The sequence below is a fragment of the Ovis aries genome, chromosome 5, assembly GCF_016772045.2.
Source record: "Ovis aries strain OAR_USU_Benz2616 breed Rambouillet chromosome 5, ARS-UI_Ramb_v3.0, whole genome shotgun sequence".
In the NCBI taxonomy this organism is placed as follows: Eukaryota; Metazoa; Chordata; class Mammalia; order Artiodactyla; family Bovidae; genus Ovis; species Ovis aries.
Window position 1 is genome coordinate 66430189 of NC_056058.1, and position 7570 is coordinate 66437758.

The following is a 7570-nucleotide window of genomic DNA, read 5'->3' on the forward strand; positions in this document are numbered from 1 at the left end:
ATTGATGTTTCGTTTCTTTGAAAAGCTCTTCAGAGAAATTATGGCAAAGACATCTGTGGAGTTTTTGTACTTTGCACAAGGTGATGAATCCAAATTCCCCCTCCCTCAGTTAGAAGACTACTTTTGAAATAAAAATACATCCCCCAAACTCAGTGATTACTATGTAAAGGTCTTGAAATAAACTTCATCTCCTAAATGTTCTTTTTTATATCCCTACTGCTTGCTTCAATACCTGGGAAATTGCAGCTTTTTAATAAATATGAACTTGCTTATGCCCACTGAGATTCATTATTCCATTTGTTTAGTCAACAAAATTTATTGAGCAAGCTCTATTTCCAGGACCAGCTAGAAAAGAAAAATACAGAGATAAAGGTCCTTACCTCTGAAGAGATAAAAAAAAATTTTTTCTGAAGATGTTAAATGACTTCTCCAGAAAAATAAAGTGGCTTATACTCTACTGTAAGGACATAATCACTAAAAGGTAACACCATTAGGTTTTTAAATAAGTTTCTATATTCTCAGCCACCTATTCATTTCATAAATCAATTTTTGATGAATGATTAATAAGAATGATTAAAAGAGAAATCATAACTCTATTATTAAGAACTTTCTATAAGCCAGGCATTGGACTTACACTAAAGTACTTACCCTAAAGTACTTACATATAGTACTAAAAACTTTATGTTCTTTTCAAAATGTAATCCCCAAACAGCCTTATAAAACATAAGCACAGCTACTATTCCTATTTTATAGAAAGGTAAATCAAGACTCAGAGAAGTTAAGTAACTTTACTGGGGTCACAAGGCATTAAAAACATAAGTCCCCAAATACAGCAATGGTTAAACTACACTACATTGTATCACACAAATAGAACACAAATATACGCATACTATTCTGCATAAATTCATCAGTTCTTCTAATTAATATTAGTAAGTGCCTACTTTTTGCCAGGCCCTGTTTGAGTTGCTAGGCATGCAGCAGTGGACAAAACAGAAAAATATCCTCAATTTCACAGAGCTTGTATGTAGACAATAAATGGCAGTAAAATAAATGATATGTCCAGTGCTGTAGAAAAAGATAAAATAGGCAAGTGGGATGGCAGTCTGTGCATGGGAAAGGGAGCTGTAGGGGGTGGTCAAGGAAGGCTCGTTGAGAAGCAACCTCTGAGCAAAGATCTCAAGAAGGAAGTCAGGGAGGAAGGCACCCAGGTGTTTGGGGAGTAAGCTCTTGTCGGAGGGAATAGCAAGGACCACGATCCTAATTTGGGAGTGTGCCTGGTGTGTTAGAGGAACACCATGGGGGCCACAGAGACAAGGGTGGAGTGAGGGGAAGTGGTTGGAGATGAGACCATGAAACAACTGTGGGGACAGTAGGAAAGCAGACCATGTGTGGAGCTACATGTATGGAGGATCATTCCTGGCTGCCGTGTTGCAGAGAGACTGTAGAGGTGTGAGGGGGCAGAAAGGGAGATTAGGTAGCTCCTGCAAGAGACGACGTTAGGTAAGATGTATGTGGGAGCTGTGGAAACAGTGATCAGCTACTAGACATGCTTTGACTGAGGTACCCATATGTATGCTGGTATTGAACAATTTTCAATAAATATTAATAAATTTAAAAAAGCAAATTGCAAAAGAGCATATATAATATGCCACATATTGTTTAATTAAAAAGTTTTAAAATGTGTGTGTGTATGTGTGTGTGTGTGTGTGTGTGTGTGTGAACAGATGCATAGGAAACTGGTACCAAGAATAATCTTGGAGTAGTTTGTTGATTGAGGAAAATGGTGGGACAGAGACTTATCTTTCCAGAACATTCTCTTTTATACCTTTTGGATTTTATTCTATTGCATACACTACTTGCACAAAAATAAATAATACTTTATAGATTTATAAAAATATTATGCTAGTAAAATTATATTCTTAGGCTATTTGTCAATTCAGACCTTATTAAATAAACAGTTTCATTCAAATTTAACTCTCTCTGGCACAGAATTTTAGAATTTGAGAACCAAAACACAAAATATCATTCAAAATTCATTTTCTGATTTTTCTAAAAGTTCTGTAAAATTATTCTCTTTCCAAAGTTTGGAAGTCTGCTGCATCCCCATCAAAAAAAAGTGGAGATCAGTAAGTCAAGATGTATTTATTGATTGCCAGCTTTGTGCCTACCATTAAGCTAAGAACATTCAGGTTGTCAAACTGTAAGTTTCAAAAATCTGAAAACATAATTCTCACACAAATATACAATGAAAACATGTCAGAGATTTAATTAACTCATCAGTGAGGAAATCAGCAGGATGATAAAGCTGATTCAGAGAATTCGAAGACTAGGCATTGGCATTAAAGAAAGGATGTTAGACTAACATTGCCAGGTTAGACACAAAACTGGTTAAATGTCTACAGGGCAATAAAATCATAAACTTTGGGGCTATCCTTTTTGCTAAATGAGATCACTCACATCTCTTCTGAATGAAAATCTGTAACTTATTACAGAACTTTCCAGAGTCTGAGACTTTAATCAACAATAGATAGTCCTCTTGAAGTGCTGAAAATGTTCTAAAGTTACATTGTGATCATCTCATAACTGTGAATATATGAAAAAAGGTACTGAACTATACACTTTCAATGGATGAATGTTTTGGTATGTGGAATGTATCTCAATAAGCCTATTAAAAGTAACAGAAAGCAATACTTCAGTCTTATTAATCCAATCTCATTGTCTTACTTACTTCTCTTGGAAAATCACATAATCCTCAGGCAGATGTGTAAACCATGCTCTGATAGGACATTGAAAGTACACATTACCTATCTTATAATTTTTTTTCTATTTATACATTTTTGGTAATTCTTCTTAATAAGGACTATAATGAAGCATGTATAACCCACCACCCCAACTTTAGAAAGCTTATCAGTCAGGAGAACCCTGAAGAGGCAGAGAACAGTAGAGTAGGGCAATTAAACACATGATAGAGTAACAGTGAATGCGATGAATGGATGGACTCAATAACACTTGCGTGCTTGCTCAATCACTAAGCTATGTCCGACTCTGCAACCACATGGAGGGTAGCACACCAGGCTCCTCTGTCCATGAGATTTCCCAGGCAAGAATACTGGAGTGGGTTGTCCTTTCTTTCTCCAGATATCTTCCAAACCCAGGGATCGAACCCACATCTGCTGATTCGCAGGCAGATTCTTTACCACTGAGCCACCTGGAAAGCCATGATAATGCTTATCCCCTAGTGGCTCAGATGGTAAAGCGTCTGCCTGCAGTGCGGGAGACCCGGGTTCAATCCCTGGGTCGGGAAGATCCCCTGGAGGAGGAAATGGCAACCCATTCCAGTACTCTTGCCTGGAAAATCCCATGGACAGAGGAGCCTGGGAGGCTACGGTCCATGGGGTCGCAAAGAGTCAGACAAGACTGAGGGACTTCACTTCACTTCACAATATCTAAAACCAACAATGTTTTGTAGGAAGAGAAACTGTCAGAACCACAATTCTAAGGACAGTTTTGGGTACATTTTTAATTGCCCTAAGATTGAAGAGGCGTGAAGTATGAAAACACAAAATATTGTATATGGTGTACTGAGTAACATAGACATGAAAGTTTATAGATGGCTGAGGTCTACCTGTTTATCATGGGGAAGAGGTTTCAAGTCAATAACTTTTGTTCCCCAACTATCACTTTGAAAAGCAAGGCAAGCAGACAGCTATATATAGCCTTTTCAAAGAGCATGCCACCTGAGAGGGCCTTGTGAGCTAGGCAGGATGTGAGGGTGGGGAGATTTCCATACTGTACAGAGTATGTATGTACTGGGTAAATCCCCTGGCCTAAAATACAATCCACAGTCCTTTGGTGTTGGCACTGCTAAACCGATATGGCGTGGGATGAGCTGCGGTTAGCCTTGGGCACCTAGGACTTCAGGAAGTCATCCTGAGGTCTGCCTTACCTTCTGACTGTCAAAAAAGACCACAGTCACCTAGACTCTTTCCCTGAGGGCCATTATGCAAATCCATTTGCTTCTGCCTTAGGTTTCAAAAGAAAATGAGCTGGTATAGATGAAAGAAGCTAGACAGGTGATCTAAAGAATTTTATTTCTCAACATTATGATCCAACAAGTGTCACCTCTCTTCTCCACCTACTTACTTTCTGTTTCCTTCTTGTTTCTGTCCTCCAACATATTTGGCCCCACTCAGAGCCAAAATTCTGCCCTGCTTCTCACCATCTTATGACAATTTCTCTCTCTTGGCTTTCGATTTTGCTACATTTATAAGCCATGAGAAATCCCATCTCAGTCTGTATGTTTACGTCTGTGATGTTACACTAAATAAGCTTGCAATTAAATACACAAACAAATAACAAAACAGTTAACATTTAAGACAAAAATAAAGATTAGAAACTGTGTAGCGGTGAGAGGTGGTAAATGATCCAGGAACTGGGATGAAATTATTATTGCAATTAAATATTAAATTTAACTCCTGAAAAAAAAAACTGGAAGAAAGTAAAATAAATCTTAAGATTAATTATTTATGAAGGTTGAGATGAGATGTGATTATTATTTTTGCCTATCTGATGGTTGGCTCCTTTCAGTAAAAATACATTTTAGTTTTGTAACCAGAAACTATGAATTATGGATGGAGAACTATGGACTGAAGAACTGTGAATGGAGGTTCATAACATTGTATAGGAGGTGGTGATCAAAACCATCCCAAAGAAAAAGAAATGCAAAAAGGCAAAATGGTTGTCTGAGGAGGCCTTACAAATAGCTGAGAAAAGAGAAGTGAAAGGCAAAGGAGAAAAAGAAATATATCCCCATTTGAATCAGAGTTCCAAAGAATAGCAAGGAGAGATAAGAAAGGCTTCCTAAGTGATCAATGCAAATAAATAGCAGAAAACAATAGAATGGGAAAGACTAGAGATCTCTTCAAGAAAACTAGAGATACCAAGGAAACATTTCATGCAAAGATGGGCACAATAAAGGGCAAAAATGGTGTGGACTTGGCAGAAACAGAAGATATTAAGATGAGGTGGCAAGAATACACAGAAGAGCTATACAAAAAAGATCGTAATGTCCCAGGTAACCACAATGGTTTGATCACTCACCCAGAGTTAGACATCCTGGAATGTGAAGTCAAGTGGGCCTTAGGAAATATCACTACGAACAAAGCTAGTGGAGGTGATGGAATTTGAGCTGAGCTAATTCAAATTCTAAAAGATAATACTGTTGCAGTGCTACATTCAATATGCCAGCAAATTTGGGAAACTCAGCAATGGCCACAGGACTAGGGAAGGTCAGTTTTTATTCTGATCCTAAAGAAGTTCAGTTCAGTTTAGTTGCTTAGTCGCATGTCAGGCTTCCCTGTCTATCACCAACTGCTGGAGCTTGCTCAGACTCAAGTCCATTGAGTTGGTGATGCCATCCAACCATCTCATCCTCTATCACCCTGTCTCCTCCTGCCTTCAATCTCCCCCAGCATGAGAGTCTTTTCTAATTAGTCAGTTCTTCGTATCAGGTGGTCAAAGTATTGGCACTTCAGCTTCAGCATCAGTTCTTCCAAAGGATGTTCAGGGTTGATTTCCATTAGGATTGACTGATTTGAACTTCTTGTAGTCCAAGGGATTCTAAAGAGTCTTCTCCAACACCACAGTTCAAAAGCTTCAATTCTGCTGCTCATCAGTTTGGTGCTCAGCTTTCTTTATGATCCAACTCTGACATCCGTAACTACTAGAAAAAACATAGCTTTGACTAGATGGATCTTTGCTGGTAATGTCTCTTATATTTAATATGCTAAGTTGGTCATAGCTTTTCTTCCAAGGAACAAGCGTCTTTTAATTTCATAGCCATAGTCACAATCTGCAGTGATTTTAAAGCCCAAGAAAATAAAGCCTGTCAGTTTCCAGTGTTTCCCAATCTATTTGCCATGAAGTGATACGACCAGATGCCATGATCTTCATTTTTTGAATGCTGAATTTTAAGCTAGCTTTTTCACTCTCCTGTTTCACTTTCATCAAGAGATTCTTTCATTCCTCTTCACATTCAGCCTTAAGGGTGGTGTACTGCATATCTGAGGTTATTGATATTTCTCCCAGCAATCTTGATTCCAGCTTGAGGTTCATAAAGCCTGGCATTTCTGATGACGTGCTCTGCATATAAGTTAAATAAGCAGGTGACAATATACAGCCTTGACATACTCTTTTCCTGATTTGGAACCAATCTGTTGTTCCATGTCCAGTTCCCAAAGAAGGACAATGCCAAAGAATGTTCAAACTACTTTACAATTGAACCCATTTCACATGCTAGGAAAGTAATGCTCAAAATCCTTCAACCTACGCTTCAACAGCATGTAAACTGAGAATTTCCAGATGTACAAGACGGATTTAGAAAAGGTAGAGGAACAAGAGGTCAAATTGCAAACATCCATTGGATCATAGAAAATGCAACAGAATTCCAGAAAAACATCTACTTCTGCTTCATTGGCTACACTAGGACTGTGTGGATCACAACAAACTCTTCAAGAGAAAATTCTTCAAGAGATGGCAATACCAGACCACCTTACCTGCCTCCTGAGAAATGCGCATGCAGGTCAAGAAGCAACAGTAAGAACTGGACATGGAACAGCAGACTGGTTCCAAATCAGGAAGGAGTACATCAAGGCTGTATGTCACCTTGCTTATTTAACTTATATGCAGAGTACATCATGAGAAATGCCAGGCTGGAAGAAGCACAAGCTGGAATCAAGATTGATGGGAGAAATATCAATAACCTCAGATATGCAGATGACACCCTCCTAATGGCAGAAAGCAAAGAGGAATTAAAGAGCCTCTTGATGAAGGTGAAAGAGAAGAGTGAAAAAGCTGGCTTAAAACGCAGCATTCAAAAAATGAAGATCATGGCATCTGGTCCATCACTTCATGGCAAATAGATGGGGAAACAATGGAAGCAGAGACAGACTTTATTTTCTTGGGCTCCAAAATCACTGCAGATTTTAACTAAAGCCAAGAAATTAAGACACTTACTTTTTGGAAGAAAAGTTATGACCAACATAGATAGCATATTAAAAAGCAGGAACATTCCTTTACAAAAAAAGGTCCACCTAGTCAAAGCTATGGTTTTTCCAGCAGTCATGTATGGATGTGAGATTTGGACCATGAAGGAGGCTGAGCACCAATGAATTGATGCCTTTGAACTGTAATGTTGGAGAAGACTCTTGAGAGCCCCTTGGACAGCAAGAAATCCAACCAGTCAATCCTAAAGGAAATCAACCCTGAATATCCATTGGATATCCATTGGGAGGACTGATGCTGATGCTGAAGCTCCAATACTTTGCCCTGAGTTGACTCATTTGAAAAGACCCTGATGCTGGGAAAGATTGAAGGCAGGAAGACAAGGGAACAACAGAGGACGAGATGGTTGGATGGCATCACAAACTCAATGAACATGAATTTGAGCAAATTCTGGGAGACTGTGGGGGACAAAGAAGCCTGGTGTTCTGCAGTCCATGGGGTCACAAACAGTCAGACACAACTGAGCGACTGAACAGCAACAACCACCAGAAATATAAATATTTAAATA